This window comes from Scyliorhinus torazame, chromosome 3, assembly GCF_047496885.1.
Source record: "Scyliorhinus torazame isolate Kashiwa2021f chromosome 3, sScyTor2.1, whole genome shotgun sequence".
NCBI lineage: Eukaryota > Metazoa > Chordata > Chondrichthyes > Carcharhiniformes > Scyliorhinidae > Scyliorhinus > Scyliorhinus torazame.
This window is the reverse complement of record NC_092709.1, coordinates 159,329,973-159,357,381: the sequence shown is the minus strand read 5'-3', so window position 1 is coordinate 159,357,381 and position 27,409 is coordinate 159,329,973.

Sequence of the window (27,409 nt, the reverse complement as noted above, 5' to 3'; positions counted from 1 at the left end):
GTGGCACCAGCAGTGCCAGGTTGCCACCCTGCCCAGAGGGCAACCAGCTGGGAGCCTCCAATATTCTGGAAGACCAACCAAGTACCATTCCATCTAGTCCCCTTTTGTGGGGACCAGCGCTAAACAGTGCTTGCCCGAGGTTTCCAAGACGAAAGGATTAGATTCCAGTGCCTCGGTAGATCTGGCGAGGGCATATTAGAGTGAGACTAGCTGTCTCGGCCTAATATGCAGATTTGTGGGCGGGATCACGTTAGATCTCCCGAGATGTGGCAAGCTGGATAGATCCCAGAAGAGGGAACTCCCAGCAAATGCTACTGACCATGCTACCTTTCGGGCACAATGCAGCTGGTAAGTCGTGCCCCATGTATATCTTATGAGTCAAGCATAGAGTCAAGTAACCTACCTATTTAAAATTTAGGAACCTGCTAGATCAAGGTCTGTGCAGAGGTGTAGATAATTGTTGCTAGTTATAAATTTCATGTAACTGTGTTCAATCAGAACACTTGTCATTCTGAATATCTTGCTTAGCATAGTGCCTTGACCCCCTGGGCTAGTGCGTGGTCACTTCCAGCCCCACTTGACCTAAAGTCGCAACACAAGTGAAATTAGATGTTATGTAAAAAAAATATTTTACAGGATGTGGGCATCGTTGGTTAAGCCAGCATTTATTGCCCATCCCTAGTTGCCCTTCAGAAAGTGGTGGTGAGTTGCCTTCTTGAACCGCTGCAGTCTCTGCGGTGTAGGTACACTCACAGTGCTGTTAGGGACGGCGTACCAGGATTTTGTCCTAGCGACAGTGAAGGAACGCCGATATATTTCCAAGTCAGGATGGTGAGTGACTTGGAGGGGAACCTCTAGGTGGTGGGGCTCCCAGGTATCTGCTGTTCTTGTCCTTCTAGATGGTAGTGGTAAAATACCTAAGGAGCTTAGCAGAGCTCAGTAAACTGCAGTTACCAGATTTGTAAATTTTAAACAAATGTAACCTTTTATGATTTAACAGTAATATCATTAAATTGACAAAAATATACTACCTATACCCCTTTTCCAACTCATCCCACTCTACACACGCACACAGACACAATATAGAGGGAAAAGGTGGTGGAGGAGGAAGTAAAATAATGATACAATTAAAAAAATAAAAGGATAAAGGATCTTTGATGCACTCGGATGGCTTCCAGTTAAAGTCTATCAGGAATTCAAGACTTTGTTTCAATAATTCTTCCTGCTAGGCTTGAGATGGGTTTCTCTGACAATGCTGTCTACTTTCTGTGTAGATTCAAGATCATTTCACGTTTATCGTGAAGATGTGCCAGGCACTGACTGGTTTTAAAACAATAAAGCAGTTCTTTACTTCAGCAGCAAGAGAGAATTCCTTCTTCTTCCAAGGTCTAATGACTTCTCGTCAGCTCTCTCAAAAGCATCCCGCAGGAACCAATCACTGACTGCTGTCAGCCAGAACACTGTCCCTGGCCAACCCACAGGTTGCAGCCAATCGAACCAATCTCCTCCAAAGCTGGTTTTAAGATCCACCCGGAGCGGATTAGTCTGTTTTCTCCTCTCCAAAAAATAAATCCTGGAAAACATTGCCCTGACGAGCAGGTTGCCTCAGTTTAAGTACACTGTTTAAAGGTGCTCTGATTGTGGGTCCATGCACCATAATAAAAATAAATAGATAAAAGAACAAAAAAATGGGAACAAAGGAAATCAACGATAAATAGTGGTGAGCTAGGTCCTTTGACGTCTACATCCAGACCCTCGACATATATGGGACCAGCAGACTTCAAGCGACGATGACATGGTTGGCAGCAGTTGTTACTTCTAAAGGTCTTGCAGCGACGAAGGTAATCCTAAAGATATCAGAACATAAGGCAGCAAAATACATGGGCAGCAACATCTACTATAGTGATTCCACTTACCAGCTCCAACATTTATTGTCCGTTTTGAATTGCCCTTGAGAAGGTAGTGGTGAGCTGCCTTCTTGAACTGCTCCAGTCCATGTGATGTAGAAACACCCACAGTGCTGTTAGGAAGAGAGTTCTGGGATTTTGACCGAGCGATAGTGAAGGAACAACAATATATTTCCAGTTTGAATGGTGAATGGCTTGAAAGGGAAAGTCCAGGTGGTGGTGCTCCATGTGTCTGCTGCTGCTGTCCTTCTAGAGGTTGTGGTCGTGAGTTTGGAAGGTGCTGCTTAAGGAGTCTTGGTGAGTTTCTGCACTGCATCTTTAATATAAGTATTCAAAACCATGAGGGTCTTGGACATGGTAGATAGGGAGAAACTGTTCCCATTGGAAAAGGGTTGAGAACCAGAGGGCACAGATTTAAGGTGATTGGTCTTTTCCACTTATCTAGGCCAGGCAACTTCCAGCATATTTCCATATGAGCCAACTGTGCTCTGCTCAAGGGCGTTGGGCAAAAATGTGTCATAAATGTAGAAACCAGACATATCCAAAGTACACAATTCACCACAAAGAAAGATTGCACAGAATTCCGACACAACTGACAGTTCTAGGGCTCGCCCCACAAAATGTAAATATATCAATGAAGTGAAAGACACCCCCAATACACCACAGTGTACCGATCCAAGCCGATGTATACATACTGTCAACATATCTGCACTCTATGGGCAGTATACCAAACATGCAAAAACCAATACCGGTGCAAGTGCCGACATCTTACCATTGCATATTCTCAACACCACGTATACCTGAAAATGACATGGCGTAGTCCAATCAACATCTGACAGGCTTACTGTCTACTATTGATCTGACATCCCGTACCGGCCTCCGCGAACAGGCACCGGAATGTGGCTACCAGGGGCTTTTCACAGTAACTTCATTGAAGCCTACTTGTGACAATGTGCGATTATTATTACATCCCATTCATTTTGCATTACGACAATAAAATACCAATACAGGAGATCCAAGTGGATCAGAATTAGTTTATGTTGTGGAAATGAGGGACCGGCAATCATTGGTCTACCACGGTGCAATGACATGCACATGGTTACTAGCCGTGTTACTACTGCACAGGCCAGCATCAAAGGAATGATTGAGTCCATAAAGGGCGCCACAGCCATCTACCCAGATCATTTCAGCATCATCGGGCACTTAAGGGGTGCTGCAGATAAAGGACTATACACAATCCAGCATCGACCCACCTCAAAAGTGTAGCATCCCTATCCAAGACAAGTTGAAAGCAGAGTTGGACATGATGGTCTGCAATTAAAACATCCAGAATGTCGAGCACCATACAGACTGCTGCAATTCCCTGACCTGCGCACTAAAGGATGGTTTACAGCATTATGCCTGGACCAGAGATGGCTCATCATGGCACCAAAGCAATGGTCCTCACAAAATCCTTCAACTTGAGGAATTGAATCCCAGGTTTGCAGCAGACCGATACTTCTCAAAATTGGACAGGAAGAATGGTTGGTGGCCCATCCATCTGGCATCAACATCACAGGTGGTCACCACTTTTTATACCCCTTTTGGATGGTGATGATTCTTGCACTTGCCATTTGAGCTTTTGGTTAGTCAAGATGTGTTTCAACAACACATAGACCCCATAATAGAAGACATGCACAGGTGCCTGTGCATCGCCAACTTATATGGTGGCAGCAGATCGCAAGAAACCGTGACAAGGACTGTTATGAATGTAATTTACTGATGACTGCACTGTGTTCATTCATACATTGCATATAAAATAAACTGTTTTGTTTGTTCACCAGTGTCTTCATTTCATTGACATGGAAGGTTTTGGCCCAGAAGTCATAGGTTACCCAAAAAGAATACCCAGTTCATAAGTGATGTGAAAGTAGTTTATGAAGAAGCAACAGTTTAAATATAAGGCATAAACTAAATGGACAGGAAAAAAACGTACGACTTGTGACGGGTGAGAACGGTTTACTCATCCCAGAGTTGGATGGCATAAAGTGCGAGCAGATCTCCGTAGCTGCTGGCAGTGCTTGTTCTCTCAGCCTCCTTGAGCTAAACAAAGTGTTAGGAATCTCTCGCCTAGAAGGTTGAACACTGCCTGAGCGCCTGTATATATACCTTATTTCTCAGGGCTGGCAGCTACTGCCAGCCAATCATCTGTTTGATCCAATTCTCACTGAGGGACAGGAACTCCAAGGTAAACCTTTCCCTTGTCCATCATACGGTCTCCTTGTCATCTTGCAGCTAATATCCTGCTTGGTTTTATTCCTCAATCTCTGCCAGACACTTGTCTAGATTCTCCTTGGCTAATATCTCGGTTTCTGGCTGCTAAGAACTGTTTTGTTTCTGAAGAAGGAGAGAGAGGGAGGACCTTATGTTATTCTCTAAGTCTGAATAAAGATTGTAGACTTCCAGTTAACACAAATACTTTATTCAATGGGTTTGTTCTGTTTCCAGAGCTTAACTAGATATAATACAGTCAAGAGGTATGACCAGTGAAGCTAAGGTAAGCTGCCTATGCTGAGCTGTCTCAGTCTGCTGCTGCTCACTAGCCCTGTGCTTCCGAAAGAGGCGGATCCTCCCTTGGGCTGGACCCTTTATACCCGTCTCTGATGCTGCCCTCTAGTGATGCTGTGGCTGTTACATCTGTCTGTAGTCCCTGGTGTATGTGCAGATGTATATACAGATGTACAGATCACTACAGACCTCACAAGTGGCTACATGTTAGATTATAATTTCCAGGTCACACAATAAGAGGGGTATTTATTATAAACCCCCAATCTAGTGTCGACCTATTGGCCACTAAAGGTACAAGCGTGGTTGTATGGAATTCAGACCTGCATATAGGCGAGAGAGAATATCCAATACGGATCCAAATGTAGCAGACACCAATGCCCCCTTGATCACTTTAATCAAGGGGAGCATTGGCAGGCATGTTTGGCTGCTTTTACTACTCAGAAACCAGGTGGAAGAAAATAACTCTAAAACTAAATTTACTGCATTTTGAAAAAATCCTTTCCAAGCTAGTAAATATTGCCTGGCTAGAGCAGTGTCTGAGGTTTCAATCAATTACATTGGAGCCCTACAACAGCCAAGTGTCAAAATTATGTTTCAGATCCACTAATGAATTATACCATGATGAGATTGCATTATGAAATAAATTGATAGACGTGCACTTTCAGGATTGCATTAACATATTTTCTCAATATTACAGCATTTGAAAATAATTCTATCAAATAAACAAACTTGAAGTGATGTGAGTACAGTTGTCAGATTTCCAATAGGAAGAGCTTGAAAAAGCTACTATGAGAGAAATTGTGTTTATCAAAAGTTGTTTTTTGAGGAGAACACTGAGAGATCAAAGATTAATTTATTCCATGTATTAGTCTTGGGAAAATATTTGAAGAGTTACTCACTGTTCAGACCAACTTTTTCTGAACTCGTACAAACCCACTTTTCATAGAATCATAGAATCCTAAAATGGTCACAACTCAGAGGGAGGTCATTTAACCCATTATGTTCATGTCAGCTCTCTGCAAGACCGAATCTGTTCGATAAACACCATGGGCCGGATACTCCATCGGCAGGATCCTCCACTCCGCCGGCAGTGCACCCACGCCTGCGGATTTCCTGACAGTGTGGGGGTGACCACAATGGGAAACCCCAAAGGCCGGCTGCTGGGATGGAGAATCCTGCTGCCGGAGGGGGCGCACTGTGCCAGAAAACGGGTCTGGTGCGGCAGGGAATCCCACCCCATTCTTTTTCTCATCATCCACAACTTTTTTCTCTTCAGATCACAAGCTTTAACCAGAGGAGGCAAATCCTAAGAAGGAATACAATACAGTTGTCCAAAACACGGACATTTTTTGCATGTGCCGGCATCAATTTTAATTGAGTAAAATAATGCAAATAAACTTAACTGAACAATTTTGCTAGGCACAGCATTTGCACAGTGTGGCGTCTCACTAATTAACCCCTTTGCCGATTGCACACAGTTTTATTCCTGCGCTGAGTGATCCTAGACCCCACCTGGCCAAACTTGACCCGAACTGACCAACCCAAAATTTGGCAAGATCTGGCATCAGGCAGGGTGTCGGTCTCAAGGTTGCCAGTTTTGAAGTCCTGTACTTGTGGTCATTGAGAAAGAGCTCATTTTCATGGTAACTTCATTCCAGTGTTGATGTAAGCCTACTTGTGACACTGATAAAGATTATTATTATTATCAGTAGATAATAACCACAAAGAATCAGATGCATCAAAGAAAACTGCCAGAACCCCCACGTGATCCACGGAAAACCATTATAAGTCTCCCTTTGGGGCCCGTGGAGTATGAGCTTCCCAGTTAGGGGACGGTGGCCCACCCAGCTGGGGCTCGTTAAACCGAGCATAAAGCCGGCCCGAGCAGGGACCGGAATGTTGGTTGTCCCAACGGGTACTGCGATTGCAGATAGTTACTGCTGTGGGCAGATTATTATTAAAAGATAAATAAATCTTTTCCTTCCTACCGCTGGCATCTTCGGTCATTAAAAAAAAACAATAGGTAAGACTCCCCCTGCTATTTGTAGCAAAGTTGAACAAACAGTCTTAAGAGAAGATTTATGGTGGCACCAAGCCATCCATGAATATACTTGTGCCACATGGAGAGCAACAACATTAACATTGGGCACCAAGTTCCTCACCCTGGAACTGCGGAGTGCTGCAAAAAGTTCCACAGGCCCAGCAGACAAGATGACAGACAACACATCTGCATTTTGTTCCATGCCCACTGTGGACACCAGCATATACATCAGCCTTTTAAAGCAACACTTCCACAATTACCCCTTCATGTTACTTGCTTGTTAAGGCTGCGGTTTTAGATCTGACATCCTGCATTCTGGCAGCGCTGTTCCACTCACCTACATTTACATGGCAAACATTGAAATCTCTTGTTGCATTTAACAACCTCATATTACCATGTTTCTTACCTCAGCTCTTAATCTCATTTACCCTATCTGCTCAAAGGGCAAACTGGTACACATTATACACTACGTCATGACACCAGAAGAGTTTCCACAATCTTAAATATATTGCTTCCTTCACAGCTTGGAGGGAGTTACTCAGCTTTTGTTGTGGAAGGCAACAAGGTCAGTGGGATTTTGCCATCTCCAGATAATAATAATAATAATCTTTATTGTCACAAGTAGGCTTACATTAACACTGCAATGAAGTTACTGTGAAAAGCCCCTAGTTGCCACATTCCGGCGCCTGTTCTGGGTATACAGAGGGAGAATTCAGAATGTCCAAATTACCTAACAGCACGTCTTTCGGGACTTGTGGGAGGAAACCGGAGCACCCGGAGGAAACCCACGCAGACACGGGGAGAATGTGCAGACTCCGCACAGACAGTGACCCAGGCCGGGAATCGGACCTGGGACCCTGGAGCTGTGAAGGAACAGTGCTACCCACTGTGCTACCGTGCTGCCCTCCTGGCTGACTTAGTAACTGCACCGTCAACTCGGTATTCCGCTGAAGCATTATTCGGCCACAACTTTCATCTCCTCTGTCTCCTTAACCTCAAGGGAATAAAGTAATGTATTCTTGATGTTGCAGCTCGCTTCCCAAAGATTCACCACAATAATAAGCAGAGCAGGAGATGGATGGTGATGATGATGACAAAGAGCATGATGATTTCCAAACGGCCCAGGGTTGCAGCCGTACAATACAGTTGTCCCTCAGAAGAGTAGCGCATGCCAATACTCCACCCATCCTTCTCAGAGCACCATGCCAGTGGGATATGCAAAGTGAATCCAGCCTTATAGGAGTTGCCTTCAGAAATATGACCTACAATGTCTGAATGCTTTCCTGGCAATGGAATAAAGTCTTCTAGATACAATGATCTTTATGGGTAGCATGAGCAAACAAACAAGTCTCGCAGTCCTGACCCTTTTCTCATATTAGAAGAAGCATAAAATAGGTACCCAAACAAAATGATGCATCACTTTCACATTATCAGAAATGTGGCAGACAAGGAGGCAGTGGGAGGTCCAGAAATGCGATAGTCTTTCAACTGCTTTGTGGAGCAAACAGAAGCAAGTGCACGTCACAATATGTGGATATTGTAGAGTACATAAAGGGTTAATGTAATGTTCCTACTCTAGTCACTATCGATATCCTCTTGATGTCTTTCACTATTTAGTCCACAATTTACAATACATGCAAGTTCTGTAACGCATTGTTTGGGCTGTAGTTAATGTGAACAGTTTTGGTTATTCCATTAAATCTATCAAGAACCAATAGTGCAGATTTACTAGGGATGAAGTCTGTGCTGGGAGATTAATTAATAAGGAGAGAGTAGGAATACCATGTTCATTTTGAGTGGGGCCAAGCATGAACATTAAAGCTCTTCATAATATTCAACATCTCTATTGATAACGTCAATATGGGAAGATTATTTCCTTGAATTGGGGAGTCAATAATTATTTTTAAATTATTTTAAAGCAAGTGGAGAAAGATGATAGAAGAAATGTCCTTATATAGGTATTTTTTGGAGCAATGAATGCTTTGCCTTGAGGTATGGTGATGGAGCAGACCATTGCACCTTTTAGCAAAAAATGGAAAAATATTTGAAGCAAAGGAAAATAGAGAGCCATGGGAAGACAACAGGGCAGTGGGTGTAGTTTTGGATTGCTCTATCACTGTTTCTATACTGTTATGATTTTATTGTGACAGATACTTGGGTTTTTATCCTGAGGAGGAAGTTGAAAACATAGCTTTCAAAAATGACTATAATTGATGACAACCATAAAATCTACAGACGCAGCATAATGGGGTCAAATATATTGCAGAGCATTAGACTGCATGACAGTTACATTTATTCAACAAGCATCATATATTTGTTCAATATTTCCATGTCTTACCTGATTAATGTAACATGTTATCCCATTGAAAATCAATCATGTTGACATTGGAACAGTATCTAGAATAGAAATATTTGTATGTGGATGTATTTTTTCAATTTAGATCCACCCAGCAAAGTCAGAATCAGTTCTAATGTTACAGAAAGCAGCTGGAACAATATTCTTGTATTTGGCAGGATCTGTGGCTCTCCAGAGAGTACACTGCTGGTTTCAATCCAGCTGGAATATCCAAGACAAATTCATCAATAAATATCATCAACGATTCATTAATAATATACAGGCAAGTGGAAAGGAATAAAGGCTGGCTGCAGTTTGATTGAATCAGTCAAGCTCTTGATGGGCATTGTCTCCAGAGGACCGAGCAGATGGACAGCATTGAGTTTGATAGAGGTCCCGGCAAACTGCTTGGGTAGGAAATCATTTGGACAGGCTTCTGTTCTACTGGGTGGAGCTTTTGAAATTTAATTTCAAGTTTATTTGACAAGCTAATTTAAATAAACAAATTGCTGATATTAAAGGCCAAAAGTAATTTTGACTATTAAGGCAAACTTCCCAAAATGTACAATTGGTTCCAATGCTAACTCCATAATTAATAACTCAAAAAGGTTCCACCAGTGGAATAGTACTACTGCAAATTGTATTCCAGGTTCTTGCATAGGAAAGCATTTTCTGGAGATTTGCAAATAAAGTGTAATTTAAGCACTAAATTTGGCATGAATCCACATGGAACTGATAGCACTGAAGTATTATTTGCACCAATACCCATAAAGATGCATGTTCACTTTGGGTATCAACATGAGTAACTGCTTTACTTACAGTTGGATATTTTCAATTGAATAATATTATTCTAACCACTGTTTCACATTGATTTTCAGCAGTCAGAATTTGAACTACTGGATGTGTTAACCTGAGCATTGGTCCAGTAATTTGTATCGGTGAGCACTTTCTTCTTAAAACCTCCTTTAGAAATACATTTTTTAAAAACAAATTAAACAGTTACAAACAACAAATAAAAATAAGTCAATAAATACATTTTTTATTTGTACACATCTTGAGAGCACAGGACCATGATTGTTTAATCCTACACAGGCTATATTGGAAGCCAAATCTGGGCGGCACAGTAGCACAGTGGTTAGCACTGTTGCTTCACAGCTCCACGGTCCCAGGTTCGATTCCCGGCTTGGGTCACTGTCTGTGCGGAGTTCTCTGTTCTCACTCTGTTAGCGTGGGTTTCCTCCGTATGCTCCGGTTTCCTCCCACAGTCCAAAGATGTGTTGGTTAGGTGGATTAGCCATGCTAAATTTCCCTAAGTATCCAAAAAGGTGGGGTGGGGTTACTGGGTTGCGGGGATGGGGTGGAGGTTTGGGCTTAAGTAGGGTGCTGTTTAGAAGGGCTGGTGCAGACTCGATGGGCCAAATGGCCTCCTTCTGCACTGTAGATTCTATGATTCTATGATAATTCTAACATGTTAAGTAGAGGGCTGCAATGTTAAGTGAAACCTCATTATATGCAATTTGTCACATAAAGATACGGGCACAAATGATCCTGATCTTGATTGGGCCAGGAGTTAAAACTACACAGTTTGTGTGCTTTTTCTTTTAGCTGGATCTCTATCCAGAAGCCGACTTGATTGATAAGTTTAGCTCCATTTTATTGAGAAATACTGGAGAAGAGGCTTCAGCCTCGGAGAAGGTAGGCTTCCTGCTGCTGGAGTAGAGATTGTGGTATGGGGCAACAATTGAAAGGGGTGAGAGATACAGAGTTAATTGAATGATCAGGACGGGATTACAGGCATCTGCAACAGATTGGGGTACAGTGGGATATATTTGAGGATGGGCCGATCACAGTACGGGGAGAAATGTGGGCGACATTTGATCCTGGTTGTGGTTTGATTGTGGGGGTGGGTATCAGACAGCATACTGCGAAGTAGGCGAGCTTGAGAGCAAGGTGGAACACTCCATCTTCTCCTGGCACACAAGGCACCTAACTTTTCCATGCAGCGGTGCTCACCTCTCTTTAGTTCCAGGGTTTCCCAGAGTTAAACTGGAAAATGAATAAAATATAAGGCATGGCACCTCGTTAAAATATATAAATGAGCAACTTGTCTCCTGATAATAGTTGGTTGACCGTCCCCAGCCCCATCCCTTTATCAAAACTGGAAATGAGAGAATTCTGGATTGGGTTGGTACTGGTTTGAGATTTGTTTTAAGGATTACATTTCACCAGACCCCAGCCCTACCAATTTGGGGTGTTAACATTCTCTGCCATACCTTTGTATCTTGAGACCACACACAGTTTCATATATTACAAGAAATCCTGTAAAACAGAATTTATGAAATGGAAGGAATAAGTACTTCTACCAGATGTGAGGGAAATAATTGCTCTGGTTGCTATGTGAAGCAACTTCTCAGTGAATTCAAAACTAAGGATCAGAATTTTAACTGCCAGCGTTTTAGGCAGGAAATCACCCTGGTGAATACTAGCAACAGAATGAGACCTGGTTGATTTTATTTCACTGGCTTCAACTAAATGTCACAGAAGAGGCAGAAAATCATGTTGCCTGGAGTTCATCCGTTAACATCAAGTAGGCTGCCATGGCCATTTCACAATCTGGATTATTTCTGTGGGGCATGTGGGGGAGTGGCATTAGTGTCCAATGCATGGAAGGTGTAAGGGATTAAGACCTCACACTCTATATTTTTATCAAAACTATGTGGCTATTCGGATGGCTATTATTAAAATGAACCCGCCAGCGGGTCGGAGAATCTCGCCCCAGGGGCGACATTCTCCGTTATCGGCGCAAATCCCACCTGCATCACGCCGCTCCAAACGTCTCAAAGTCTCCGGCCCGGAATGGGCTAGAAGCGACGTGACGCTATCCGCGCTGGCTCACGTGGTTCACGCCGTGCGGCGTGTATGATGGCTCATTAAGGACGCGCTGCTCCCCCCACCCGACCAGGACACCCGACCGGATGGCCGCCCGCCGCTCAGCCCCGAGGTTCCAGTCTCGTGACAGTGAGGCGCTCCTGGATGCAGTGGAGCAGAGGAGGGAGGCCCTGTATCCCTGGCACGGCCGCAGAGTTGCCCCATACCACAGCCGGCGTCTGTGGAGGGAGGTGGCAGAGGCCGTCACCGCTGTGGCCCTGACACCACGGACAGGCACCCAGTGCCACAAGAAGGCGAACGACCTCGTCAGAGCAGGCAGGGTGAGCCTCCCCTTGCCCGATATCCATATCCCCCATATCGCCCTTCCCCCATATCCCCCATATCTCCCTCCCCCATATCCCCCATATCCCCCCTTCCCCATATCCCTCATATCCCCCCTCCCCCATATCCCCCCTCCCCCATATCCCCCATATCCCCCTCCCTATATACCCCCTATCCCCCTCCCCATATCCCCCAAATACCCCCTCCCCCATATCCACATATCCCCCCTCCCCCATATACCCATATCCCCCTCCCCATATCCCCCATATCCCCCTCCCCCATATCCCCCATATCCCCCTCCCCCATATCCCCCATATCCCCCTCCCCATATCCCCCATATCCCCCTCCCCCATATCCCCCATATCCCCCTCTCTATATACCCCATATCCCCCTCCCCATATCCCCCTCCCCCATATCCCCCATATCCTCCCTCCCCATATCCCCCATATCCCCGTCCCCATATCCCCCCGCCCCCATATCCCAATATCCCCCTCACCATATCCCCCATCCCCCTATCCTCCCTCCCCCATATCCCCCTCCCCATATCCCCCCACCCCCATATCCACCTCCCCCATAACCCCTCCCCCATATCCCCTCCCCATATCCACCATATCCCACTCCCCCATATCCCCCCTATCCCCCATATCCCCCTCCCCATATCCCCCATATCCCCCTCCCCCATATCCCGGAACACAGCGACACCTCGGACTCCCCCCCCTTCCGTCCCAGGTGCATCGGGTGGGCAACAGGCAGGACAGGCTGGCAGCTCGCCATCCCAGTCGCCTGGGCCGCAGCCTGGCCCATCTTGGCCAGGATGCCCCAGGAAACGGCCGCGTGTCAGAGGGCAGGAATCACAGGAGTCCACCTCCAGTTCTGCTGTACCGTCTGGGGAACCACGTAAACGTAGTCCTAGGGTCCGTAAGGCCAAACAATTAGACACTGAGTAAGTTGGCACGGGTGCAGGGCACAGATGAGTTTTAGGGGCTAGGGCACGTGCATGAACTCCTTTGGTTATTAAAGTCAATGTTACACCTACAGAAGCTGCCTTTGTGCTCTGTCCAAAGTGTGCGGGGGTGTCATGTACGTTGAGCACAAGTGTGTGTGTGAGGGGTGGTCTTACCTCAGCCCCAGGTGAGTCTGCCCCCTTCCCCCTGGGCCGCCATCAACATCCCCCCCGGGCAGAGGACGGGACCGTGCGCTGCAGTGTCACAGCCGCATGCAGGGATGGTCCGGGTGGATGGTGGTACTGTGGCCCTGGGTCAGACATGGTCCAACGATGTGGAGCCAGGAGCTCATCACAGGGCGGGTTGTCATCATCCTCCATGGCCTGCGATGGACACGCGTCCACACGCAACTGTGTGAGCCAGGCCGTTGTGCCGCAGGTGGATCCGCAATGGGGGGGGGGTGCATGCGGGTGGGGTGGGTGGGGTTGGGGAGGGGGGTGAGGGTGCTGGGTGGGTGGATGGGTGGGGGGTGTGGGTGGTCGGCTGTTGCCATGGTGTGCGGTCTGTGGCCATACTATCCGATTCCCACGCCCATCTAGTCAGTGAAGCGGGTGGCTATCAGCCTGTCCCGTGCCCGCTGGCCCAGCCGGTAACGGTAGGCAGCCACCCGCCCGTCTCTAGCCCGTCTGCCCTGACCATTGCCCCCATCCCCCTCATCTGGGGAGGACTGCGCCTCTTCCTGCTGCTCCTCCACACCACCCTCCTCTGCCTGCGGCACATCGCCCCTCTGCTGGGCTATGTTGTGCAGGACGCAGCACACCACAATGATGCGGCCGACCCTATCTGACTGATACTGGAGGGCGCCCCCAGAGAGGTCCAAGCACCTGAAACGCATCTTCAGCATGCCAAAGCACCTCTCTATCACTCCCCTTGTCGCTACATGGGCATCATTGTAGCAGTTCTCCGCCTCATTGCGTGGCCTCCGAATAGGCGTCATCAGCCACGATCGCAATGGGTAGCCCCTGTCGCCCAGCAACCAGCCCCTCAGCCGGGGATGGTGTCCCTCGTACATGCCGGTGATGGATGACCAAGACAACACGTATGAGTCGTGTACACTGCCCGGGTAATGGTCGCAGACCACCTGTATGTTCATCGAATAGGTTCCCTTCCTATTGGTGAACACGGCCCTGTTATCTGCAGGTGGCCGCACGGCGACGTGCATCCCATCGATCACGCCCTGGACCATGGGGAACCCGGCCACGGCTGAGAAGCCCACGGACCGGGCATCTTGGTTGGCCCGGTCCACAGGGAAGCGGATGTAGCGGTGCGCCATGGCATATAGGGCGTCTGTCGCTGCCCGGATGCACCGGTGCACCGATGTCTGCGATATGCCGGACAGGTCCCCACTCGGTGCCTGGAATGACCCCGTTGCATAAAAGTTCAGGGCCACCGTAACCTTGACGGACACGGGGAGAGGGTGTCCCCCGCCTGTGCCACGCGGTGACAGGTGCGCCAGCAGGTGGCAGATGTGTGCCACGGTTTCCCGGCTCATCCGGAGTCTCCTCCTGCATTCTCGGTCCGTGAGGTCCTGGTATGACTGCCTGGGCCGGGACACACGGGGCGCCCTCGGGTGCCTCCGTTGCCGTGGGGCCGCGACATCCTCCTCCCACTCCTCGTCCTGTCGGTCAGGTGTCCCTCCAGCGTGGTCGGCTGCCGCCTGCGCCGCCTCTCTGGCACGCTCCTCCTCCTCATCCAGGGCAACATGGACATTAGCGGCTGCCGCCACGGCGGCCAACATCGCTGGCTGATCGGAAAACATGACGGCCTGGGGGGGGGGAACGACGGCATGTCATCATTGCCCATACCCCCTCCTCCCCCCAGCCAGGTGGCATGGACCGCATGGGTCCGACTGTTGGAGGCTGGCACCTGGCCAGGTGGACCAACTCACTTGCCCTCCCCCCCCCCCCACGTCCCTCCCCGGCACGGACCCTGTCCCCCCATCCCCCTCCCCAGCACGGACCCCCCCCCATCCCCCTCCCCGGTACGGACCCCATCCCCCACCCCGGCACGGACCCCATCCCCCTCCCCGGCACGGACCCCAACCTCCTCCCCAGCACAGACCCCATCCTCCTCCCCGGCACGGACCCCATCCCCCTCCCCAGCACGGACCCCACCCCCCTCCCCGGCACGGACCTCCACACATCCTCCTCCCCGGCACGGACCCCATCCCCCTCCTCGGCACGGACTCCCCCCCCCATCTCCCTCCCTGGCACGGACCCCATACCCCTCCCCGGCACGGATCCCATCCCCCTCCCCGGCACGGTCCCCATCCTCTTCCCCGGCACTCACCCCCACCCCCCGGCACTCCCCCCGGAGCCCAACCCACTCTAACTACCCCCCCCCCCCCGCCGCACACACACACACAAAACCCTACACACACCTCTCCCCCACACATTCAGACTGTGGCCACGCCATCGCCTCTCCAGCGGCCAACCCCCCAGGCCGTCACCCACCTCTATGCTGGTCGATGTAAACCTTGAGCACAGGTGGACGCCGATTGAAGGAGGTTTGATTTACGCCGACGTGACCCGTCATCACGTCGGCGGGACTTCGGCCCATCCGGACGGGAGAATATCGGCAGCCCCAAAATCCATTGCCTTGCGCCCACCCGTGCCATTCACCGGGGTGTGCGGCGCCATTGACGCCCCGCCGACTTTTTACCCTTCGGAGACTTCAGCAGGCGGCGGGGGCGGAATTCACGGCGGCCAACGGCCATTCTCCGACCCACTAGGGGGTCGGAGAATCTTGCCCCAGGTTCCTGACCTGAAAATTGTCCCACTATTTGATAAGGGACTAAGTGGAGAGGTTTTTGCCCTGTGTTTCTGCTCAATAAACTTTTGTCAGAACTCAAATTGCAGTTGTGCCTGTTGCTAACTTTTGCCTCAGTTCAATTGCTCTGTTTTATCACCTTTGCTCTTGAGTCGCCAGGTATCTTTCTGATACCGCCACGTGGTTCAAGTCCGAGTAATGATCAATAATCCAATACACCGCTTAGTAAGATTTAAATCAAAGCACATTTATTATACACAGTAATCGCTACTCTTGCATAAATTCTACGTCTAAGCTACTTCTACGACTAACAGGCCAATACTTAACTTGGAACTGGCCCACCAGGTCAGGGAAACAAATGGCCTTTCGTTCGGGTTCTGAGTCTGCGCGATTCGAAGTTGGTACAGATTGGTAGCTAGGAGCGCCTATCTCGTAGCGAGTGTTGAAGTAAGACTTACTAGATATCAGCGGTGTCTGGACCGGTCACTGTCAAGGGTTGGTTTGCGTTGCTGAGTGACCCGGTCCAGAAGAGAAGCAGAGGGCGATTTGAACTTGGGCTTGATTCTTATAGTCCCCAGGGGCTTCCCGCCTTTCGGGGCGGACCCTGTACCTGGTTCCAAGTGATTGGACTTTGTCTCAATCACTTGGTTCGATTTTCTCCAATGTTGGAGCGGTTCCCTGATCGATGGGCGGTCTTGAGGTGGTCGTTCACCTCCTTTTGTGTAGGCTTCTGCTGGCGCCGAAGAGTCTGGATTTGCTTTGTGTATCTAAATGTTGCTTATTGTTCCCGGGGATTGCTCATTAGTATGCAGATGGCTGGTGTTTTGTTATGCTGATGGTTGCTGGTATCGAACTTGTCTGGCCTTTCCAGAGGTAAATACACACTCAACCCGCAGCTGCTCGTTTGTGTCCTGTTGGCTGACTTTCCCATCAGCCTTTGCCATTCGCCATTTTAAATCGGGATATGACATTTTAAATCGGGAGTTAGCCATTTTACCTGGCTACATGCCCCCACATTGAGACCCCACATGCATATGTAGTAAAGAATGCTGTCAATTTTGGGGGTGGGTGCGGGTGGTGTGGAATCGGGGTGGGTGCAGGTGGTGGGATTGGGGGTGGGTGCGGGTGGTGAGATTGGGCGTGGGTGTCGGTGGTGGGATTGGGGGCGGGTGCTGGTGGTGGGGATTGGGGTTGGTGCGGGTGGTGGGGATTGGGGGAGGGTTGCGGTGGTGGGGATTGGGGGTGGGGGCTGGTGGTTGTGGTTGGAGGTGGGTGCGGGTATTGGGGATTGGGGGTGGGTGCGGGTGGTGGGGATTGGGGGTGGGTGTTGGTGGTAAGGATTGGGGGTGGGTGCGGGTGGTGGGGATTGGGGGTGGGTGCGTGTGGTGGGGATTGGGCGTGGTGCCGGTGGTGGGGTTGGGGGTGGGTGCGGGTGGTGGGAATTGGGGGTGGGTGCGGGTGGTGGGGATTGGGCGTGGTGCCGGTGGTGGGATTGGGGGTGGGTGCGGGTAGTGGGGATTGGAGGTGGGTGCGGGTGGTGGGGAATAGAGTGGGTGCTGGTGGTGGGGTTTGGGGTTGGTGCGGGTGGTGGGGATTGGGGGTGGGTGCTGGTGGTGGTGATTGGGGGAGGGTGGCGCTGGTGGGGATTGGGGTGGGGGCTGGTGGCTGTGGTTGGAAGTGGGTGCGGGTGGTGGTTATGGGGGTGGGTGCGGGTGGTGGGGATTGGGGGTGGGTGCGGATGGTGGGAATTGGGGGTGGGTGCGGGTGGCGGTGATTGGGGAGGGTTGCGGTGGTGGGGATTGGGGGTGGGGGCTGGTGGTTGTGGTTGGAGGTGGGTGCGGGGATTGGGGATTGGGGATTGGTGGTGGGTGCCGAAGGTGGGGATTGGGAGTGGGTGCGGGTGGTGGGGATTGGGGGTGGGTGCGGGTTGTGGGGATTTGGGGTGGGTGCGGGTGGTGGGGTTTGGGGGTGGGTGCGGGTGGTGGGATTTGATGGTGGGTGCGGGTGGTAGGCATTGGGGGTGGGTGCGGGTGGTGCGGTTTGGTGGTGGGTGCTGGTGGTGGGGATTGGGGTGGGTGCGGGTGGTGGGGATTGGAGTGGGTGCTGGTGGTGGGGATTGGGGTTGGTGCGGGTGGTGGGGATTGGAGTGGGTGCTGGTGGTGGGGATTGGGGTTGGTGCGGGTGGTGGGGATTGGGGGTGGGTGGATGCGGGTGGTGGGGTTTGGGGGTGTGCGCTGGTGGTTGTGGTTGGAGGTGGGTGCGGGTGGTGGGGATTGTGGGTGGGTGCGGGTGGTGGGGATTGGGGGTTTGTGTCGGTGGTAAGGATTGGCGGTGGGTGCGGGTGGTGGGCATTCGGGGTGGGTGCGTGTGGTGGGGATTGGGGGTGGGTGCAGGTGGTGGATATTGGGCGTGGTGCCGGTGGTGGGATTGGGGGTGGGTGCGGGTGGTGGGAATTGGGGGTGGGTGCGGGTGGTGGGGATTGGGCGTGGTGCCGGTGGTGGGATTGGGGGTGGGTGCGGGTAGTGGGGATTGGAGGTGGGTGCGGGTGGTGGGGATTAGAGTGGGTGCTGGTGGTGGGGTTTGGGGTTGGTGCGGGCGGTGGGGATTGGGGGTGGGTGCTGGTGGTGGTAATTGGGGGAGGGTGGCGGTGGTGGGGATTGGGGGTGGGGGCTGGTGGCTGTGGTTGGAAGTGGGTGCGGGTGGTGGTTATGGGGGTGGGTGCGGGTTTTGGGGATTGCGGGTGGGTGCAGGAGGTGGGGATTGGGAGTGGGTGCGGGAGGTGGGGATTGGGGGTGGGTGCGGGTGGTGGGGATTGTGGTTGGGTGTCGGAAGTTGGGATTAGGGGTGGGTGCGGGTGGTGGGGATTGGGGGTGGGTGCCGCTGTTGGGGATTGGGAGTGGGTGCGGATGGTGGGGATTGGGGGTGGGCGCGGGTTGTGGGGATTTGGGGTGGGTGCGGGTGGTGGGGTTTGGGGGTGGGTGCGGATGGTGGGATTTGATGGTGGGTGCGGGTGGTAGGGATTGGGGGTGGGTGCGAGTGGTGCGGTTTGGTGGTGGGTGCTGGTGGTGGGGATTGGGGTGGGTGCGGGTGGTGGGGATTGTGGGTGGGTGCTGGTGGTGGTGATTGAGAGAGGGTGGATGCGGGTGGTGTGGATTGGGGGTGGGTGTCGGTGGTAAGGATTGGCGGTGGGTGCGGGTGGTGGGGATTCGGGGTGGGTGCGTGTGGTGGGGATTGGGGGTGGGTGCAGGTGGTGGATATTGGGCGTGGTGCCGGTGGTGGGATTGGGGGTGGGTGCGGGTGGTGGGAATTGGGGGTGGGTGCGGGTGGTGGGGATTGGGCGTGGTGCCGGTGGTGGGATTGGGGGTGGGTGCGGGTAGTGGGGATTGGAGGTGTGTGCGGGTGGTGGGGATTAGAGTGGATGCTGGTGGTGGGGTTTGGGGTTGGTGCGGGCGGTGGGGATTGGGGGTGGGTGCTGGTGGTGGTGATTGGGGGTGGGTGGCGGTGGTGGGGATTGGGGGTGGGGGCTGGTGGCTGTGGTTGGAAGTGGGTGCGGGTGGTGGTTATGGGGGTGGGTGCGGGTATTGGGGATTGCGGGTGGGTGCAGGAGGTGGGGATTGGGAGTGGGTGCGGGAGGTGGGGATTGGGGGTGGGTGCGGGTGGTGGGGATTGTGGTTGGGTGTCGGAAGTTGGGATTAGGGGTGGGTGCCGGTGGTGGGGATTGGGGGTGGGTGCCGCTGTTGGGGATTGGGAGTGGGTGCGGATGGTGGGGATTGGGGGTGGGTGCGGGTTGTGGGGATTTGGCGTGGGTGCGGGTGGTGGGGTTTGGGGGTGGGTGCGGGTGGTGGGATTTGATGGTGGGTGCGGGTGGTAGGGATTGGGGGTGGGTGCGAGTGGTGCGGTTTGGTGGTGGGTGCTGGTGGTGGGGATTGGGGTGGGTGCGGGTGGTGGGGATTGGGGGTGGGTGCTGGTGGTGGTGATTGAGGGAGGGTGGATGCGGGTGGTGGGGTTTGGGGATGTGGGCTGGTGGTTGTGGTTGGAGGTGGGTGCGGGTGGTGGGGATTGGGGGTGGGAGCGGGTGGTGGGGATTGGGGGTGGCTGTCGGTGGTAAGGATTGGCGGTGGGTGCGGGTGGTGGGGATTGGGGGTGGCTGCGTGTGGTGGGGATTGTGGGTGGGTGCAGGTGGTGGGGATTGGGCGTGGTGCCGGTGGTGGGATTGGGGGTGGGTGCGGGTGGTGGGAATAGGGGGTGGGTGCGGGTGGTGGGGATTGGGCGTGGTGCCGGTGGTGGGATTGGGGGTGGGTGCGGGTAGTGGGGATTGGAGGTGGGTGCGGGTGGTGGGGATTAGAGTGGGTGCAGGTGGTGGGGTTTGGGGTTGGTGCGGGTGGTGGGGATTGGGGGTGGGTGCTGGTGGTGGTGATTGGGGGAGGGTGGCGGTGGTGGGGATTGGGAGTGGGGGCTGGTGTCTGTGGTTGGAAGTGGGTGCGGGTGGTGGTCATGGGGGTGGGTGCGGGTATTGGGGATTGCGGGTGGGTGCCGGAGGTGGGGATTGGGAGTGGGTGCGGGAGGTGGGGATTGGGGTTGGGTGCGGATGGTGGGGATTGGGGGTGGGTGCGGGTGGTGGGGATTGCGGGTGGGTGCCGGAGGTGGGGATTGGGAGTGGGTGCGGGAGGTGGGGATTGGGGGTGGGTGCGGGTGGTGGGGATTGGGGGTGGGTGCGGGAGGTGGGGATTGGGGGTGGGTGCGGGTGGTGGGGATTGGGGGTGGGTGCAGGTGGTGGGGATTGCGCGTGGTGCCGGTGGTGGGATTGGGGGTGGGTGCGGGTGGTGTGAATAGGGGGTGGGTGCGGGTGGTGGGGATTGGGCGTGGTGCCGGTGGTAGGATTGGGGGTGGGTGCGGGTAGTGGGGATTGGAGGTGGGTGCGGGTGGTGGGGATTAGAGTGGGTGCAGGTGGTGGGGTTTGGGGTTGGTGCGGGTGGTGGGGATTGGGGGTGGGTGCTGGTGGTGGTGATTGGGGGAGGGTGGCGGTGGTGGGGATTGGGGGTGGGGGCTGGTGGCTGTGGTTGGAAGTGGGTGCGGGTGGTGGTCATGGGGGTGGGTGAGGGTATTGGGGATTGCGGGTGGGTGCCGGAGGTGGGGATTGGGAGTGGGTGCGGGAGGTGGGGATTGGGGTTGGGTGCGGATGGTGGGGATTGGGGGTGGGTGCGGGTGGTGGGGATTGCGGGTGGGTGCCGGAGGTGGGGATTGGGAGTGGGTGCGGGTGGTGGGGATTGGGGGTGGGTGCGGGTGGTGGGGATTGGGGGTGGGTGCGAGAGGTGGGGATTGGGGGTGGGTGCGGGTGGTGGGGATTGGGGGTGGGTGCGGGTGGTGGGGATTGAGGGCGGGTGCGGGTGGTGGGGATTGGGGGTGAGTGCGGGTGGTGGGGATTGGGGGCGTGTGCGGGTGGTGGGGATTGCGGGTGGGTGCCGGAGGTGGGGATTGGGAGTGGGTGCGGGAGGTGGGGATTGGGGGTGGGTGCGGGTGGTGGTGATTGGGGGTGGGTGCGGGAGGTGGAGATTGGGGGTGGATGCGGGTGGTGGGGATTGGGGGTGGGTGCGGGTGGTGGGGATTTGGGGGTGGGTGCGGGTGGTGGGGATTGTGGTTGGGTGTCGGAAGTTGGGATTGTGGGTGGGTGCGGGTGGTGGGGATTGGGGGTGGGTGCGGGTGGTGGGTATTGAGGATGGGTGCGGGTGGTGGGATTGGGGCTGGGTGTCAGTGGTGGGGATTGGGGGTGGGTGCGGGTGGTGGGGATTGGAGGTGGGTGCCGCTGTTGGAGATTGGGGGTGGGTGCGGGTGGCGGGGATTGGGGAGGGTTTCGGTGGTGGGGATTGGGGGTGGGGGCTGGTGGTTGTGGTTGGAGGTGGGTGCGGGGATTGGGGATTGGTGGTGGGTGCCGAAGGTGGGGATTGGGAGTGGGTGCGGATGGTGGGGATTGGGGGTGGGTGCGGGTTGTGGGGATTTGGGGTGGGTGCGGGTGGTGGGGTTTGGGGGTGGGTGCGGGTGGTGGGATTTGATGGTGGGTGCGGGTGGTAGGGATTGGGGGTGGGTGCGGGTGGTCCGGTTTGGTGGTGGGTGCTGGTGGTGGGGATTGGGGTGGGTGCGGGAGGTGGGGATTGGAGTGGGTGCTGGTGGTGGGGATAGGGGTTGGTGCGGGTGGTGGGGATTGGGGGTGGGTGCTGGTGGTGGTGATTGAGGGAGGGTGGATGCGGGTGGTGGGGTTTGGGGGTGTGGGCTGGTGGTTGTGGTTGGAGGTGGATGCGGGTGGTGGGGATTGGGTGTGGGTGCGGGTGGTGGGGATTTGGGGTGGGTGTCGGTGGTAAGGATTGGCGGTGGGTGCGGGTGGTGGGGATTGGTGGTGGGTGCGTGTGGTGGGGATTGGGGATGGGTGCGGGTGGTGGGGATTGGGCGTGGTGCCGGTGGTGGGATTGCGGGTGGGTGCGGGTGGTGGGAATTGGGGGTGGGTGCGGGTGGTGGGGATTGGAGGTGGGTGCTGGTGGTGGTGATTGGGGGAGGGTGGCGGTGGTGGGGATTGGTGGTAGGGGCTGGTGGCTGTGGTTGGAAGTGGGTGCGGGTGGTGGTTATGGGGGTGGGTGCGGGTATTGGGGATTGGGGGTGGGTGCCGGAGGTGGGGATTGGGAGTGGGTGCGGGAGGTGGGGATTGGGGTTGGGTGCGGATGGTGTGGATTGGGGGTGGGTGCGGGTGGTGGGGATTGGGGGTGGGTGCGGGAGGTGGGGCTTGCGGGTGGGTGCGGGTGGTGGGGATTGAGGGCGGGTGCGGGTGGTGGGGATTGGGGGTGGGTGCGGGTGGTGGGGATTGGAGGTGGGTGCGGGTGGTGGGGATTGGGGGTGGGTGTCGGAGATGGGGATTCGCGGTGGGTGTCGGAGGTGGGGATTGGCGGTGGTGAAGGTGCTGGGATTTGGGGGTGGGTGCGGTTGGTGGTAATTGGGTGTGGGTGTCGGAGGTGGGGATTGTTGGTGGGTGCCGAAGGTGGGGATTGGGGGTGGGTGCTGGTGGTAGGGATTGGGAGTGGGTGCGGGTGGTGGGATTTGATGGTGGGTGCTGGTGGTGGGGATTGGGGGTGGGTTTGGGTGGTGGGGATTGGAGTGGGTGCTGGTGGTGGGGATTGGGGTTGGTGCGGGTGGTGGGGATTGGGGGTGGGTGCTGGTGGTGGGGATTGGGGGTGGGTTTGGGTGGTGGGGATTGGAGTGGGTGCTGGTGGTGGCGATTGGGGTTGGTGCGGGTGGTGTGGATTGGGGGTGGGGGCTGGTGGTTGTGGTTGGAGGTGGGTGCGGGTGGTGGGGATTGGGGGTGGGTGCGGGTGGTGGGGATTGGGGGTGGGTGTCGGTGGTAAGGATTGGGGGTGGGTGCGGTTGGTGGGGATTGGGGGTGGGTGCGGGTGGTGGGGATTGGGCGTGGTGCCGGTGGTGGGATTGGGGGTCGGTGCGGGTGGTGGGGATTAGAGGTGGGTGCAGGTGGTGGGGATTGGAGTGGGTGCTGGTGGTGGGGATTGGGGTTGGTGCGGGTGGTGGGGAATGGGGGTGGGTGCTGGTGGTGATGTTTGGGGGAGGGTGGCGCTGGTGGGGATAGTGGGTGGGGGCTGGTGGCTGTGGTTGGAAGTGGGTGCGGGTGGTGGTTATGGGGGTGGGTGCGGGTATTGGGGATTGCGGGTGGGTGCCGGAGGTGGGGATTGGGAGTGGGTGCGGGAGGTGGGGATTGGGGAGGGTGCGGATTGGGGGTGGGTGCGGTTGGTGGGGATTGTGGGTGGAGCGGGAGGTGGGGATTGGGGGTGGGTGCAGGTGGTGGGGACTGAGGGCGGGTGCGGGTGGTGGGGATTGGTGGTGGGTGCGGGTGTTGGGGATCGGGGGCGTGTGCGGATGGTGGGAATTGGGGGTGGGTGCCGGTATTGGGGATTGGGGGTGGGTGCAGGTCGTGGGGATTGGGGGTGGGTGCGGGTGGTGGGGATTGTGGTTGGTTGTCGGAAGTGGAGATTGGGGGTGGGTGCGGGTGGTGGGGATTGGGGGTGGGTGCGGGTGGTGGGGATTGGGGGTGGGTGCGGGTGGTGGGATTGGGGCTGGGTGTCAGTGGTGGGGATTGGGGGTGGGTGCGGGTGGTGGCGTTTGGGGGTGGGTGCCGCTGTTGGGGATTGGGGGTGGGTGCGGGTGGTGGGGATTGGGGGTGGGTGCAGGTGGTGGGGATTGGGCGTGGTGCCGGTGGTGGGATTGGGGGTGGGTGCGGGTGGTGGGGATTGGAGGTGGGTGCGGGTGGTGGGGATTAGAGTGGGTGCTGGTGGTGGGGATTGGGGTTGGTGCGGGTGGTGGGGATTGGGGGTGGGTGCTGGTGGTGGGATTTGGGGTTGGTGCGGGTTGTGGGGATTGGGGGTGGGTGCTGGTGGTGGTGATTGGGGGAGGGTGGCGGTGGTGGGGATTGGTGGTAGGGGCTGGTGGCTGTGGTTGGAAGTGGGTGCGGGTGGTGATTATGGGGGTGGGTGCAGGTATTGGGGATTGCGGGTGGGTGCCGGAGGTGGGGATTGGGAGTGGGTGCGGGAGGTGGGGATTGGGGGTGGGTGCGGGTGGTGGGGATTGGGGGTGGGTGCGGGAGGTGGGGATTGGGGGTGGGTGCGGGTGGTGGGGATTGAGGGCGGGTGCGGGTGGTGGGGATTGGGGGTGGATGCGGGTGGTGGGGATTGGGGGCGTGTGCGGATGGTGGGAATTGGGGGTGGGTCCCGGTATTGGGGATTGGGGGTGGGTGCAGATGGTGGGGATTGGGGGTGGGTGCGGGTGGTGGGGATTGTGGTTGGGTGTCGGAAGTTGGGATTGGGGGTGGGTGCGGGTGGTGGGGATTGGAGGTGGGTGCGGGTGGTGGGGATTGGGGGTGGGTGCAGGTGGTGGGGATTGGGGGTGGGTGCGGGTGGTGGGGATTGGGGGTGGGTGCCGCTGTTGGGGATTGGGGGTGGGTGTCGGAGGTGGGGATTGGGAGTGGGTGCTTGTGGTGGGGATTGGGGCTGGGTGCGGGTGGTGGGGATTGGGGGTGGGTGTCGGCGAAGGGGATTCGCGGTGGGTGTCGGAGGTGGGGATTGGGGGTGGTGAAGGTGCTGGGATTTGGGGGTGGGTGCGGTTGGTGGGAATTGGGTGTGGGTGTCGGAGGTGGGGATTGGGGGTGGGTGACGGTGCTGGGGATTGGGGGTGGTTGCAGTTGTTGGGAATTGGTGTTGGGTGCGGGTGGTGGGGTGGATGCGGGTGGTGGGAATTGGCGGTGGGTGCGGGTGGTGGGGATTGGGGGTGAGTGCAGGTGGTGGTGATTGGCAGTGGGTGCGGGTGGTGGGGATTGGGGGTGGGGGTAGGTGCCGGTGGTGGGAATTGGGTGTGGGTGCAGGTGGTGGGTTTGGGTGGTGGGGATTGGGGGGTGGGTGCGGGTGGTGGGGATTGGGGGTGGGTGCGGGTGGTGGGGATTGGGGGTGGGTGCGGGTGGTGGGGATTGAGGGTGGGTGCGGGTGGTGGGGATTGGGCGTGGGTGTCAGAGGTGGGGATTGGGTGTGGGTGCGGATCGTGGTGATTGGGGATGGGTGCGGGTGGTGGAGATTGGGGGTGGGTGCGGGTGGTGGCGATTGGGGGTGGGTGCGGGTGGTGTGGATTGGTGGTGGGTGCGGGTGGTGGGGAGTGGGGGTGGGTGCGGGTGGTGGGGATTGGGGGTGGGTGCGGGTGGTGGGGATTGAAGGTGGGTGTTGGTGGTTGGGACTGTGGGTGGGTGCGGGTGGTGGGGATTGGGGGTGGGTGTGGGTGGTTGGGATTGTGGGTGGGTGCGGGTGGTGGGGATTGGTGGTGGGTGCGGGTGGTGGGGAGTGGGGGTGGGTGCGGGTGGTGGGGATTGGGGGTGGGTGCGGGTGGTGGGGATTGGGGGTGGGTGCTGGTAGTGGGAATTGGGTGTGGGTTTGGGTGGTGGGGATTGGGGGTGGGTGCGGGTGGTGGGGATTAGGGGGTGGGTGACGGAGATGGGGATTGGGGGTGGGTGTGGGAGGTGGGGATTGGGGGTGGGTGTCGGTGGTGGGGAATGGGGGTGGGTGTCGGTGGTGGGGGTTGGGGTTGGGCGCGGGTGGTGGGGATTGGGGGTGGGTTGGGGTGGAGGGGACTGGGTGTGGGTGACGGTGCTGGGGATTGGGGGTGGGTGTCAGAGGTGGGGATTCGCGGTGGGTGTCAGAGGTGGGAATTAGTGGTGGGTGCGGGTGGTGGGGATTGGGGGTGGGTGCGGGTGGTGGGGTTTGGGTGTGGGTGCGGGTGGTGGGGATTGGGGGTGGGTGCGGGTGGTGGGGATTGGGGGTGGCTGCGTGTGGTGGGGATTGGGAGCGTGTGCGGGTGGTGGGGGTTGGGGGTGGGTGCGGGTGGGGGTGATTGGGGGAGGGTGTGGGTGGTGGGAATTGGGGGTGGGTGCGGGTGGGGGTGATTTGGGGTGGGTGCGGGTGGTGGGGATTGGGGGTGGGTGCGGGTGGGGGTGATTGGGGAGGGTGTGGGTGGTGGGAATTGGGTGTGGGTGCGTGTGGTGGTGATTAGGGATGGGTGTGGGTGGTGGGAATTGGGGGTGGGTGCGGGTGGTGGGGATTGGGTGTGGGTGCGGGTGGTGGGGTTTGGGCGCGCGGATACTAACTCCAACCTCCCCCCCCCCCTCCCCCACCGGTGACCGATTCCTCTGTCCCCCACCAGGGCGGCCGCGGACTATGTCCGCTCCCGCCACGCCAGCATCCTGACTGGCAATAGCAGGTTAGATCCACGCCTTCGGGAATTTGGCCGGTCGGGAGTGGAGGATCACTGGGCTGGCCTCTATCAATGGGCCCCCAGCCATGCAGCGTACTCTGCGATCATGCCGATTCTCGGGTCCCTGAGAATCGCCGGGTCGATGCCGGGCCCGATTTCGGTGTGAAATTTGATTCTCTGCCCCTGCACCGAACGCAATTTCGACGCTGAGCTGCTGGGAATACAGCCCCTCTTACCTGAAATAAGAGCAAGATTTTCCCACCTTGGGGTGACAAGTTGATAAGTGGGTGACCGGGGAGGAGGTTGCGGTGCAAATAGTGGAAAACCGCGTTCTGATGATTCACCAATGCCACCGCCACCAGACATGTTTCCCAGCAGCCGGACCGGATGCACATCAGCTGCCCATCGAATGTCGGCAGGCAGCTAATGTGAATAATTAGGGTCTATTATTGCCACCATGGAGCAGCATCCTACTCCTGTGAGGCCTCCAGCTTCATGTAGGCATCTGCTCCGCAGGGGTTGATGGGAGTCTGTGGCTCCACATTGCAAAGAGTGGACTGCGGGGCAGGGAAGGCTGCCTCCCTATGGTCTCAGTGGGCCTGTTTGATTTTTAATTCCATACTTAGGTCTGCAAGGTTCTTTCTGTGCTGACTTGCCTCAGCAGCGCCCACCATTGCTCGTGGAGCTGCCCGGGCTCAAGAGATGGACAGCAGGTCTGGAGGTGGTCAATGAAGAGGTTGTCTTTGGTAAAATTGTTGCGTGTATCCCATTTCTGGGATACGACATTCTCCAGCTGGAGAAGATTAAGTTTGCG